The 15188-nt window shown below is 41.7% G+C and overlaps 1 protein-coding gene across 3 annotated transcripts in view; it reads right to left on the reverse strand.

Annotated features, from left to right (window-relative positions):
- Nucleotides 1-15188, reverse strand: part of AKAP13 (A-kinase anchoring protein 13) — a 322494-nt gene that overhangs the window by 265924 nt on the left and 41382 nt on the right. Inside the window, exon 1 of one of the 3 annotated variants that reach the window (XM_044933355.2) lies at nucleotides 9716-9790. The exons of the other annotated variants lie outside the window; for them this stretch is intronic. The gene's annotated coding sequence lies outside the window, so the exon portion shown is untranslated. Of the gene's footprint in view, nucleotides 1-9715; nucleotides 9791-15188 lie in introns of those variants that run through there. 3 annotated transcript variants of the gene reach the window in all.

A 15188-nucleotide genomic window follows, 5' to 3' on the forward strand; every position in this document is an offset into this window, starting at 1 on the left:
TGAAACCCAAATATTTATGCTGTCATCTAGTTATTCAATGATTAACGATACGATGGATTTTAAGTTAAATTCTCATCAGAGCCCAGCGCTTTAGGAAGGGTTGGGCAAAACGTGGAGGAAGAAAAGGCAACAACTCGCTACCTCCAGACAGCCCTCGCAGCCAACAAATATTTTTCCCACCCCACTCCCTCAGCTTCAACCATCACTCACATGCAGGGTGCTCTTGACATTGACTCCCTAGCTCTAACTTAAAAGCTCCACACCCTCCTAACTGCCAACAGCCTGCCAGACATCCTACTCCCCATGAACGCTCCCTACCAACCCATCTCCCACACTCTCACTCAGTCCTTCCCCCGCATTAATGGCCTCCCCTCAAGTTCTCCCATACACTGATTTCCCTCTCCTTCACCTCCTACAGTTTCTCAACAAGCTCTGCTTTACCTCTGCTGTTGTTGTTCAGTCTCTAAGTCGTGTCCGACTTAGCAGCCCCGTGGCCTGCAGCACATCAGGCGTCCCTGTCCTCCACTATCTCCCCGAGTTTGCTCAAACTCATGTCCACTGAGTTGGTGATGCTATCTCAGCACTGCCTCGTCCTCTGCTGCCCTCTTCTTTTGCCTTCAATCTTTGCCATCCTCAGGGTCTTTTCCAATGAGTTGGTCCTTTGTATCAGGTGGCCAAAGTACTGGAGCTTACACTGTCTCTGTATCTGTTCCTCCTACCCAAATCCTAACCCTAGCTCTTGGACCATATAGCTTCCCTACTGTTCTCCCTACCATTAAGCATAACCACCAGTTATCACAAGGCTCAGCTTCTCCACAATGTGATTACGATTTGTGTGGCAATTCTCTGATGAAACCCTCCCAAGGATTCCTTGCTTTCTTCACAGTAAGGTCAAATTCGAGAGCGCCAAACTGTATCAAGATCTTTAGATCCTGCTGTCATTGCAACTCTAGCAATTCCAGGCTGCGCATCAATCATGGTATTTCTATAACTAAGCCAAATAGTTAAGCAATGGCACCCCACTCCAGTACTCTTGCCCGGAAAATCCCATGGACGGAGGAGGCTGGTGGGCTGCAGTCCATGGGGTCGCTAAGAGTTGGACACGACTGAGCAACTTACACTTTCACTTTTCACTTTCATGCATTGGAGAAGGAAATGGCAACCCACTCCAGTGGTCTTGACTGGAGAACCCCAGGGACGGGGGAGCCTAGTGGGCTGCCGTCTATGGGGTCGCACAGAGTTGGACACGACTAAATCGACTTAGCAGCAGCAGCAAGCCAAATACATAGAGAAAAAAACATCAGGTAGCGCCATTTACAATAAGACAAATGTGAATACTCTGGCTCTGTCCCATTAGTACCTTTATTAATTTAATTATAAACTGGCTTTTTTTCCACAGTTAGTATCTCTCATCCCAAGTCAGTCTAAGGTAAATTACAGTGCTGTGGGAGCCCAAAGGAAGATGTAATTACATGAATTTATACAGACTATACTTCTATATAAACTATCTTCATAATATGACAAGCAGACAGGAAAACAGAATTTAATGACGTTTCAAGATACAGACTACCTTCAATAACAAATTTCCTGCATCAACAATCACTAAAAATTCTAAGATATATTAGTTTACATTTCTGTTCCAAAAAAAGAACATATCAATCAAGTTTTCTCTAGGCTGACTCTCAGGAGTATCATTATAACCCGTAACTTCCACTGTGAGTTCTAGAAATGTTGGTTTAGAGACGGTAAAGTGCCAAGCTGTTACCACTTTCTTCAGTGTTGTGCGGACTTCAAAAACAAGGCACATGAACTATGCTGAGTATTGATTAAAACTATCCGACATCTTTAAAACAACGTGAGTGAGTGAAGTTGCTCAGTCGTGTCTGACTCTTTGCCACCCCATGGACTGTAGCCTACCAGGCTCCTCTGTCCATAGAGTTTTCCAGGCAAGAATACTGGAGTGGGTTGCCATTTCCTTTCTCCAGGGGATCTTCCCGACCCAGGGATTGAACCCGGGTCCCCCACATTGCATGGTAAAGCAGGCGCTTTACCGTCTGAGCCAATTAAAACAATGTAAATAACCTCAAAGAGGCTCATACCAGAGAACTGTCTTGATCAGATATTTCCCAGTACTTATCAGAGATCAGAAGACAAGAGATTTGAGAAAGCATGTGGAAGGTGAGGGAAAAGTAGGGAAGAGTTCAAGTCTCAAATACTGCAAGAGAAGGCAAGATGTGAGACGGGAACACAGTATGCAGGACGCTGTGCAAACACGCTCTGCCTTTGATGCCCGATGACAGTGCCACATGAAGACTTAACTAGGGCTTCCCTGGCAGCCCGGTGGATAAGAACCAGCCTACCAATGCAGGGACACAGGTTCAATCCCTGGTCCCAAAGGATCACACATGCCACGGAGCAACTGAGCCCGTGTGCCTCAAGTACTGAAACCCGGGCGCCCTAGAGCCTCTGCTCTGCAACTTGCGAGTAGCCCCCGCTGGCCACAACTACAGAAAGCCTGTGCGCAGCGACAAAAACCTAGCACAGCCAAAAATAAATTAACCAAAAATGAAAAAATATAGCAGTGTGTGCATGTCAAAACAACAATAATAAAAAAGACGCTAATTTTTTGTTAAAAAAAAAAAAAGGAACAGTTAACTATTCTGTGGTAACAGAAAAACTCCAGGGCACAGGAGCTGGGAGAGAACGTGGCCGGAAAGGAAGAGGTTCAAAAATGGAAAGCAGAAGCCCACCCAGAACAAAATCTGATCACCAGGACGTGCTGCAGGATTCCGTGTTAACCTCACTAAATTGTACCTAAATTGTAATACCTTTTCCACAAAGCCTACACGGGCCAGTGTCTTCTGAAAAAGGTAAAACCAGATTCCGCGTTTCCCCTCCAACATCCTAGACAGACACTGTTGAGCTTGGTGGTATTTCAGTCAACCACTGACAGCTTTTTTTCCCCAGTTCTTCTGAACACGTGAGGAGCAAAAACAACAATCAGTGCAAACTGAGGGTTTTACTCTCAACAACTTCCTATTCCCATGTGGATGCCTCCTGCAACCAAGTCAGAGGTTCACTGGCATTAGAATAAGAGCCCTGCTTATTTCCTTTAGAATTTCTCTTCCGCATCTCCAGAACCACCTTTTATCATTGTTCACTCTGATCCACTGGTCTAAATATGTTAAGAGTGGCTGGAGCCCACTGTCTTCGGTTGCTTTCTGTTTTGTTTTAATGAGTCTGATACACCAAGAAGCAGGAAGATGCTCCAGTCTTAGTTCTATATGTTCAGCTCAAACATGACATTTGTCAGGAATAGATGTAATTCCTATGACAAGCAGATGGTTCAAGCAGAAAGTCTTAAATCACCAACAAAACAGTTTAGTGATTAACAGAGTGGGTTAATAAAAAGACTCTGCTTTTAACTGTCCAGAGTCCAAACATGCCACCTCCCCCCACCCCACCCCCAACCCTTAGCACTAATTATACCCCCAGGCCTTGGCCTGAATCACGAGAGAAAAAAAAAATAAATCTCTGGCAAATGTCAATGAGGGGGAAAAATCTGGATTCCTGTACAAACTTATCAACCACCTTTCTGTTTCCAGACAGGATACTATGGCAACAGCATAAGCAAAAGATTAGAGTAACCTACGCTACCTGATAAAATGAGGGCGTCAATGGAAGTTCTGGCTGTCAAGAAGGCCTTGACAGTCATAAATACCTCCTCAACAAGAAGGAAGAAACACGAGACTCCAAGATTACAAGTATCCGAGACAGAGTACACTGGAATTGACACTTTTTACCCATTAACTCCAATGCAAATAGTATGATGATTTGAGAATTAAGGATACTGTGGAGAAAACAGGGGCTTCCCAGGTGACTCACTGGTAAAGAATCTATCTGCCAATGCAGGAGACACAGGAGATGTGGGTACAAACCCAGGGTCGGGAAGAGCCCCTGGAGGAGCAAATGGCAACCCACTCCAGCATTCTTGCCTGGGAAATCCCATGGACAGAGGAGCCTGGTGGGTTACAGTCCATGGATGGGGTCACAGAGACTCAGACACAACTGAGCACCCACACACGCAGGAAAAGACAGAGGTTCTTTCAATACTGATCCTTATGGCAATTACTCCCAACCCTATCAACAGAAATGTATTAAATTTCATGGTTCCACGAACACAAAAATCTAGCTAACGTACGCTAGAAAAGTCTATGGGGAGTAGCTGATTCATTTTGGAGATGAAGAAATGGAGAGGCTTGCCTGGTAGTCAACATCTAGTTATTAGTTAATGCTAACTAAAATTACTGATGAAATCAATCCAATTCAAGAGATTTTCCTTGTTAAAAATCCTAGCTCTCTTCTTTATCTTTCTATTTAGTTAACAAATACCAAAGTTAGAACTAAGGCTCTTGGAGCTGCAGGGAGTGGCAGAGAGAGTAGAAGCCTTAATTTGAGCAGGACATAAGGAGACCAGGAACTTCTAATTCTGACAGACAACAATAAAAGGGAGGCCACATGAACAGGACAAGAAAAGGAACAAAAGAACTATTTCATCCTCTTGCTTTTAAAACTTTTCCAACCATGAAAGAAAATGCAGGTTAACTATTTTAAATGAATGATGCTCACACTTTCCCCCCGATATTCAGGTTGATCACACTCACTGAAAGACACTGGGCAAATAATTTAACCCAAGACTAAAAAAGCAAGGGGGAGGTAAGGAAGTTGGAGAGGGGAAATAAATTTTTAAAGCTGAATTGTTTAAAATTTAATAATATTTTAAATAACACATCATGTAATTTTAATACTTCATGGAGCTTTATGGGGTACAAGGCTTGGCTCACAACAGATTCTCACCAAGCATTAGCTCTTCATCTGTTCACTTCCCAGGAGAAATGCAAGAAGATAGGCCTGAATTCATCAGGAGACCAAAATACTGTTGCCCAAAACTACACTGTACAGGGTCCATATACCAACCACATGAAATTTAAAGTAACTGGCAGTACCAAAACCAGGTTGATAGTGGTGAGGAAAGAAAGGTTTTTTTTTATTCTTTGATAATTTCCAAGTTTCTATAATAAGCTATTTCACTTACACAGTTAGAAACAACTGTTTTGAAAAAGAAAAAATGTTTTCAGTAGGGTTTCATCACTCTCCTATTAGAACTAGTTTTAACAAATGTGCAAGTTAGCTTGTACTATCCCAGGCTTATCCAACCCAAACTGTGTGTTAAAATAAGATTCCATAATCACCCTTAGAGGATAACAGAGCAAGCATCATCTTAACTAAAGCCAAGCTGCCTAAAACTCTACTGCTTACAAAGACTGTGGATGTCTTAATAGACAAAATCAAAATCAAGCAAACCATGGTACAAGATCTCCTCACAACAAGGCCAAGACTCAAGACAAACCGCCTCCCTCCTTCTTGCCCTAACTCAGCCAGGAAATGAAGGCTGCTGCTCTTTCGTGAATCCCAGACTGAGAGGCAGCAACACAGCTTAAAGCCGCTATTAAGAATCTTTTCAACAAACGACGCTAGGACAAGTGAGTATCCACATGCAAAAAAAAAAAGAGCTTAAACCCTTAGCTTGCGTCACACACAAAAATGGATCACAGGCAAAACCCAAAGAGCTCAAAGTGTAAAACTTCTGGAAGAAAAGTAGGAGAAAATCTTCATGATTTTGGCTAAAGCAAAGATCTCCTACATATGACGTCAAAGGTACAGAACGCATAAAAGAATACATGACAAGCTAGACTTATCCAGAATTAAAAACTTTTCCTCTCCCAAAGACATCAGTAAGAAAATGAAAAGACAAGCCACAGAGAAGGAAAAAATATCTGCAAATCAAATATATGATTTGTATCCAGAATATATAAAGAACTCTTAAAACCTAACAAAAAATTTAATGGTCAACTGGTACTTCATCAAAGAAAATAAATGGCAAATGAGTACAGGGAAAAATGCTCAACGTCAATAACCATTACCAATACACACCCACCAGACAGCTACAATGAAAACGATTAACAGAGTCCATATACCAATCACATGAAATTTAAAGTAAATGCTGTTACTTTAAAAGAACAACTGTTGGCAACAGTGTGGGGGGAAGAAATGAAACCCTCTAGTACTGCTGATGGGAACGTCAGACGGTATAGCCACTCTGCAAAACAGCCTACCCCAGCAACCCACTCCTGATGATTTACATGTGTGAAAACATAACCACATAAAGACCTGAACAGAACGTTCAGACTTGCAAATGGCATGAGCCTGAGCTCAGAGTGAAGTATGTTTTTGCAGTTCCTCCTGCTATCATACTGTTGGCTCTCATAACCGCTATTGCAGTCCCTTTAGTGAAATCCACTTGCATTGTTTAAACCACTGTTTAAAAAAAAAAAAATTTTTTTTTTCCGATTTCCACCACACTAAGCCATTCCTAAACTTAACCCTTGGCTTCTGAATAGCCATCATTTACTTTGCTAGAGGCTGGCCAATGAGTTGCAAGTAACCTTCCAACTGCATATGAGAAGAATAAGTGCATGACTGAGAAAGCAGTTTTCCTAGGACAAATGAAAAGTGTGTGAGAATTCTGATGCACCACCCTACTGACACCTTTGTGAGTGCGCCTGACCAACCTTAAGGTAACTGAAAACTAGTGAATTTAAGAAAAGATTCACCCATCTGATATCAGATGGGACCATTTCTACCAATGCATTTAGAAGAACTGCTCTTTTTATTCTTACGACAACTGCTTGTTGAAGATTTTGGCACCAGTGCTCTCCACAGTATCAAAGTCAAGTCCTCCCCGGGTAGGATCGTGAGTTTACAATACAGTCAGTTACAATAAGTGAAGCATTTCAGTACACAGGATGAAATTCCAGAAGGAGAGAAACTGAAATAAAGAGTTTTACCTATATATCTAGAAGATATGGAGCTGAAGTTGAATAAGCAAGTCTGTATGTAACCTGTCAACTAGCTGCAAACCTCTGAGTTCCAGTCAAAAGCAAAGACAACATGAGGGGACGGGCAGAGAAGTCTGGACTGGCTCTTCTGGATGCACAAACTGGTTCTCCAAAAGCAACTGCTAACCATACAAGGGATTAGCACAGAACACCATCCACATGGACAGCTCTGTTGGGTGTTCTTTTTCCTTCATGGAGAATTTGCAAATGTTTGCTTAACTATTCAGTGATGTGAATGCAAGGGCTTCCCTGGTGGCTCAGAGGTTAACGCGTCTGCCTCCAGTGCGGGAGATCCTTAACTATTCAGTGATAGCAGGGTTTTATTGACCCCACTCCAGATGTGGTCTAACACACACACAAAGCTTAGATAACAATATTGAAGGGATGATCATGAAGTCCCCAGAACTGGGTTCAGACCAAAACGAAGGCCAAGGAGCTTATGAACGGACCAGGCAATCACAGCATTTCTAAGAGAGGTATAACTTCACTGCCTTTTTCCACCTATAAAACAAGAAACGGAAGGAAAAACAAAAGCACCTGTTGATGACAAAGATGCAGCAAAATATTCCCTTACTCAGATGACAGGTACGAAATATAAAGCAGTCAAAGCATTTTAGATACAACTTTATGATGTGTACAAAGAAACTTGAAAACTCTCAAAGTTTAACTTGGTAATTTTACTGTACCACAAGGAAATAAGGATCAAATTGAGGAAAACCTTATTTTGGAAAAAAAAAATTTTTTTTTTAACTAACAGAATTAGTTAAATATGTTAACTCCAAGCAATAGAATTATGTGATCCCTTAAAATACTCAAAACTGTATTACATGGGAACACACAATTAAATGAAAAAAGGCAGAAAACAGTTTATATAATCTGATCAACAGTATTTTTTTTTTTTTAAAAACCACATACAAGGAAGAAAAAGGCTAGAAGAAAACCAAAATCTTAACTATCTCTAGGTAATGGAACAACTCTTTCATATATCGACCAAATGCTACGCACCACTTCTATAACCGGGAGGTGGCGGGGAGGAGCGCGCGCCACCACCAGCGCATGACGGCAAGTCTTTGAAGCATAAGAAGCAGAGTTGTTGGACATCTTCCCAGAGCTCGCTCTCAATAGTTTTCTGCTTTTCTGGAGTAATACGATTCTGCATTATACAGATCAATCTGCGGCAACACTGGCAGGATTGTAAACCATTTTTCTCACCTTAGAGTAGCTTCATAAAGTCCAAATTTGCAAAGTGAACGAAAATCTAGTTGTATAATGAGGCTTACATACACCTAGGTCTTTTTCGGATGTCAAATTTTTCCCGATTTCTACACTAAAGTAAAACTCTAGTTGTTCTTATTGTTCTTTAGTCGCTAAGTCGTGTCCAACTCTTTTCAAACCCCTCAAGTGTAGCCCACCAGGCTACTCTGTCCTCCACTGTCAAAATTTGAGTTTGCTCAAATTCATGTCCACTGAGTCGATAATGCTATCTAACCATCTCATCCTCAGTCACCCTTTTCTCCTTTTGCCTTCAGTCTTTTCCCAGCCTCAGAATCTTTGGCAATGAGTTGGCTCTTCGCATTATGCAACCAAAGCACTGGAGCTTCAGCAACAGTCCTTCCAATGAAAATTCAGGGTTGATTTTCTTTAGGATTGACTGGTTTGATTCCCTTGCAGTCCAACGGATTCTTAGGAGTCTTTTCCAGGACCACAGTTCGAAAGTATCAATTCTTCAGCACTCGGCTTTCTTTATGGACCAACTCGCACATCCGTACATGACTACTAGAAAAAACACGACTTTGTATGGACCTTTGTTGGCAAAGTGGTGTTTCTGCTTCTTCATACACTGTCTAGTTTTGTCATAGCTTTCAAGGAGCAAATGTCTTTTAAACTCTAGCAGACTCTTTCAAAACCTACAACTATTTCAGAATAGTAAGCTGGGATACTAGTAAGCTGTACTCTATCACCAGTAAGCTGCTACTGGATGATGCTTTGAGAAGGAACTTGCTAGAATTCTCCCACATTTCACAAACCACTCCTACATTAAAAAGTGCTTCAGCCACCCTCAAATTCAATCAACTTTTTTCAAAACTGGCAGAGGCAATGGCAAGGGGTTATGAAAATAATGGGAGGAAAAGATAATCCAAAATAAATATGCGTCCGCTTGCATTTTTTCCCCTCATTGAAGGAAAAATACATTTTTACAACAGATAAAAAGTGGGCAGGATTTTGCAGCCAAAATAAACTATGAAGTTAGGCCAAGTTAGAAAGGAGGCTAGAATAAGTTAAGACAGCTAAAAGTAAAGCTGTTTTCTATTGTTGTTAAGTACATAGTCTACTGAAAAGGAAGAGAGAGAGAACTAATCTGGTATGCAACATTCAATACTCAAAAACACAGAATTCCAGAAACAGAGTTGGAAAGAGCTCCTGATCTAAACTGCCTCTTAACCAAATTCAGAATTAGTTTAAAAAAAAAAGTCTATCAATCGAACTTTTTAAATTTTCAAGTATTCAGCTATTTCAGTCATTATTTCCATCAGATGATGACAATCAATCATAAAAATCCTAGAGCTGGAGAAATTCTTAGATATCGTCCTGCTCCAGCTCATCAGCTGATTCAGATACAACCAGCAAAATTGTCACTTTTCCTGCAATTGTAAAAACGCAACACAAGTTTATCCTTTAACTGACAGAAAGCCTGAAGATGGGCGTGACACTGCACTGCCACTTTCTCACCTGATGAAGGTTATGAATATACGTACCACTCTACAGAAAAGTGAGCCGACGGCTTCCAACGCTCTGCTGTCTACTTCATTCTCTGTTTCCTTCTCCTTGGACTGACCACAATATATATTGTAAGTATGCTGCTCCTTAAACAGTTTTAAACAGTCTGTGTTCATAATTTCAAATATGGAAATTGAAACCAAAAAAATCACCAATTAAGTCATTTGCAAGTTATCATTAAGTCGGAGATCCTACAGTGAATTTCTGTGTGGCTCAGAGGACTTTGCTAAGAAGTAAATGGTTTCCCATCCCCACCTTTTATGGCAAGACAGTTTTCTTTAATGGCTTTCTTTTGAAAACGTATGATGTGTTTAAATATTACAGAGAAGACAGAGTTTGGTTAGATAAACGCTATTTCTCAAAGTCATTTTAACATTAAAGGCATCTTTTTCACACAGCAAACCCCACAACTGGCACGATTCCATCAACCCTTCCTTCTGGTCAGTAACTGTCACCGGGCGTCGCTCCTCCCTGCAGCCCTCCAAATGAACACACAACAGCGCTACTTTACCTTTTTCGAGTTTTAGCTATCCTACAGCCAGTCTACTAAAAGAACCTAGTCATCGATTTCCTCACCATTTACTTCACTATCATATTAACAAGAATATTTTTAAACATAAGCCACTCTAAAGTGTTTCAAAATACTTTAGAACTTGGAATTGTTATATTCCTGAAATGACTATTTAAGGCTGTAAAACAGAAGACCTTAAGGCCACAGACATGAGTCTGCTTAACCCTAAGGGACAAATTCGATCATGTCCACCTCAGAGCTTTTACATAATTTAAATTTAGTACTATGATCTCCTATTGGCTTACACAGGAAGGCAATATGTGAAGCTTCAGTTCAGTTCAGTCGATCAGTCGTGTCCGACTCTTTGCGACCCCATGAATCGCAGTACACCAGGCCTCCCTGTCCATCACCACCTCCCGGAGTTCACTCAGACTCACGTCCATCGAGTCAGTGATGCCATCCAGCCATCTCATCCTCTGTCGTCCCCTTCTCCTCCTGCCCCCAATCCCTCCCAGCATCAGCCTTTTCCAATGTGAAGCTTACTATTTGCAAAATACTCTGGGTAACTCATATTATCTTATTTCATCCTCAAAATCTCTCTTTGGAGGAAGGTACTAGTAATACCCTTGTTTCACAGGTAAGGAAACCGAGGACTGGAAAGGTTGAATCGTTTGCCTGGGGTCACAGGCCTGGCAGAGGTAAGATATGAATGTAAAACAGCTCAGCTCCCCAGCTGAGTTCTTAACCATTACAATGGCATAACCAGTGGTAGTGCAGAGTTTACTGATACACCCAATTCCTACATTTATAACAAATACGCTTCTACTAAACGAGAAGAGAATGGCAAACAGCTCCAGCATTCTTGCCTGGAATGTGCCATGGACAGAGGAGCAGTCCATGGGGTCGCAGAGCTGGACGCGACTGAGGGACTGAGCACATAGTTCTACAGAACTTTCTAATGGTGACTGTCCTGGACTGAGCGTGACCCTCGACCCCATCAGTGTGAATGTCTGGGAAGTAATACACTTGTGGCTGGCTATTCCATCCCCCCGGAATCACAATCCCCAGTGATCATTTAAAAAAAAAAAAGGCTGACTAGTCACTGACCGTACTCTCTCCCTGTTAGTGTCACCAGGAGACGGCTCCTGAAGGAGCACTGATGCTTAGCAATTTGAGCAGAAGAGCACCGATGATGAAGACCGGTGTGGTCCTGGTACAGCCAAGTTCCAGCTCCGGGTTCCCAGCACAGATGTGAATCTGCATTGTTACCTCTATGACCTAAGGCAAACATTTAAATCTGCAAAACTTTCTCATGAGCAAAATATGGCGAACAGTACTATGCACACAGGTGTTAATATTACTATGAATGTTAAGCTACGAAGTGTAAAGCCATCAAGCACGAAGCCTGGTAAACAATAAGTATTCAAATGCTAGTTGTTATGTGCAATGATTAGGAACAGGAATGGAGGCGGCCAGATCAACAGTGACTGTCAGACATGTTAAAACAGGATGAAAAACAGAAGCACGGCCAAGGCCCACAGTCCCACTTCAAGCCCAAGTGCAGGAATGACTAAGAGCTGCAAGACATGCTGTATGTACAGCTGGAAATCAGACAGGCTGGTTCAGTGAAACACAACGTACTGCTTTTAAGAAATAAACCCACCAATAGCCACTAACGTACATATCACTTATCTCCCCTGATTGGAAAGACTGAGTCATACACAGCATCTCTCTACAATTAAAGAGAAAGTGTCAGCACATTTCTGTACAGAAAACAGTTCACAACTTCAACCAGTTTCAAACTGCTTTGGAAAGATAAGCTCCTTAATAGTTTTGACTAAATTTAGAAAGCTTTACTACTTTAATGCAGATAAATGGAAATTGGGAAGCAATAAAAATGATCAAAAAGAGGTTCTATTTGACCTGCTGCAATATTGAAACGTGCAATCAGCACACTCAGTAAACAGTGGTGCTGTTTGCCTCCAAAATACAAATTTAAATTAAGAGTCCAAATTAATGAGACTTTACAGAATATGATGATGCTTTGCTATTAAACAGATGAATTTAATCCCAAAAGATATACAAATAAACGAAGTCTACCTCACTACATTCTACATTTAACTCCTTAAAAGACGGAATGTACCTCTACCCTACTCTGGAAATTCTGTTAAGTGAGCCACAGATCACATTCACAGATCTACAAACTAGACAAGTGGAATAAGCCCAAATTCACCCGGATTCAACTTAAAGTACAGGCTAAAGGAAAATGCAAAAGCTTATTCAGAAGAGAAAGACAAACCTGTTTCTGAGAACTTAGTGATACAAGAGATTCTCCTCAATGGCATAAACCACTGTGCATATCAGAAACACCGATTCCTGCCCTACACCATACCTAGTGAATTCAAATCTTCCCCAATATTCTGATCCTAAGCCAGGATTGCGAACCATGGCCTCTCTGTAATATCTATATTAGGTTGTGCTCCTTCCCCTTCTAAACAATTGTTTGGTTTTGGGTTGTTTGGCTGTTAGACAATCAACCAAGTGCCTGCACTTACCACATTAGCTCCCAATGCATGTGTGTGTGCTCAGTCGGCAAGTCGCACCTGACTCTTTGCAACCCCCTGGATTACAGCCCACCAGGCTCCTCTGTCCATGGGATTTCCTAGACAAGAATACTGTAGTGGGTTGCCATGTCCTTCTCCAGGGGATCTTCCCAACCTAGGGATCGAACCCATGTCTCCTGCATCAGCAGACAGAATCTTTACCACTGAGCCACTAGTAAGCCTGTTAGCTCCCAAACTAAATCCTAAATCTCCGGAGGGCATGTCGGGCCACATCATGTCCATACCAGATGCTCAGTCAATAAAGGAAATTAGGCCAATAAAAACAAAATATTAAGAAGCAGTTTAGGGAATTACCTCCCATGCTTCCCTCTTCCCTGGCCTGAAAAACAACTCCCAGATGGACCATTCGTCTTATAAGGGAGACAGGAAGCGGGAAGATAATTTGGGAAAATTCTAAATTAGAAACTCAAAAACATTAAAAATTCAAGAAAATTCACCAGGGAAAGAGGGAAAACATGGATAAAGGGCCTAAGAAGTATAAAAGGAAAAAAACTGGATAGAAAAGAATGGTGGTTGTTAGGCCATTCTAAATAAGAAAAATATACTAATTTGTCTTCCTTGCTCATAAAATAAACGGGACTCAATATTAAAAAGCAGAAACATTACTTTGCCAACAAAAGTCCCTCTAGTCAAGGCTATGGTTTTTCCAATAGTCATGCACGGATGTGAGAGCTGGACTATAAAGAAAGCTGAGCGCCAAAGAATTGATGCTTTGGAACTGTGGTGTTGGAGAAGACTCTTGAGAGTCCCTTGGACTGCAAGGAGATCCAACCAGTCAATCCTAAAGGGAATCAGTCCTGAATATTCATTGGAAAGACTGATGCCGAAGCTGAAACTCCAATACTTTGGCCACCTGATGTGAAAAACTGACTCAATGGAAAAGACCCTGATGCCAGGAAAGATTGAGGGCAGGAGAAAGGGAAAACAAAGGATGAGTTGGTTGGATGGCATCACCAACTCGATGGACATGAGTTTGAGCAAGCTCCAGGAGTTGGTGATGGACAGGGAAGCCTGCTGTGCTGCAATCCATGGGATTGCAAAAAGTCAGACACAGCTGAGTAACTGAACTGAACTGAAGATCTTTTGAGTCAAGACACAAATGAATTCCAGTACCTACTTGGCGTGACTTGTTCATGAGCCAGTTTCTTTATCCTACCCTGTAAATGGGGTAAGACCATTATTAGAAGATAAAGAGATAGTTGTAAAGCATCTGGCTTCTTATCCAGATGCTCAATGCAGATTAGCTCCCTTCCTCCTCAGGTGGAAATTCGTAAGGTCAGATAATAAAAGACGATGATTATCTTGCAGAAAAGGGCCGTGTGGTCATTCCGGCATCATGTGAATGTGTCTTCTCGGGTGTCTGTCGTGTTCTGACTCCTGTAGCTGTGTCAATCCTCAGCGCTGTCCTCAGCTACCATCTCTGATACATGCATAGCCCCGGGGAAGCTAAAAGGTAATGGTAATGTCCAGGAATCTCTAAAGTCCTTTCTGGAAATAAAACCTTAACAGCAGAACTACAAACCCACAGTGACCATTTAAAACGTGCGCCCCAGCCATCACCCCCCAAAAAAGCACAGAGGCCTCATCTTCACTGAGGTCCAGGGCCTGACTCCACAAGACACTGATAAACAGTCTTCTATCCTTCACAGCTTTAAATCAGGATACCAGGTCCTAAGCAGGCCTGGAGAAAAGTAAAAGGCGTTACTGTGATCCTGAGGCAGTAGACAAGGCTAGAGAATCACATTAAGTAAAACAAGAAAGAAGCCAGCCTTGTTCGGGTGGCCAGAACCTCACCCAAAGTCAATCGCCTGGGGCGCCTGGTTTCAGGCAGCACTCAGGAGTATCAACTGGACAGTCAGACAACTCATCTGTCCATGTTTCTCTGAAAGCAGATAACCCAGAGCTAAGTACCTGAATAGCCTGAATCTTCAGGAGTGGTCTTCTCTCTAACACACCACCAAAGTCTTTTTTTGGACATTATGCTTTTACTATTGCAATTCAAGATGACTATTCCAACTCAAGGTGAATTCAGAGGTTCTGATGGCCATGTCACTCATGACTAAAATATGCCTATTATGGTCAATTAATGCTCTAATTAAATCAAGACCTCCTCCATCTATACCTGTGCAACTGGTTTTCTGGACCCAAATGCAGATCTTTACACATACTTCTACTATAATTAGTCTTATCAGATCTGGCAGGCTATTTCAGCCTCTTTTCACTCCTTTGACCCTTAGTTCTCTTATCAATGAAATGAACAAACTGCACAAAATGGTTTCGGTGATGTCTTCAAGTTTTAAAATTATATTTTTGCAT

Source organism: Bubalus bubalis, chromosome 20, assembly GCF_019923935.1.
Source record: "Bubalus bubalis isolate 160015118507 breed Murrah chromosome 20, NDDB_SH_1, whole genome shotgun sequence".
NCBI classification, from domain to species: Eukaryota; Metazoa; Chordata; class Mammalia; order Artiodactyla; family Bovidae; genus Bubalus; species Bubalus bubalis.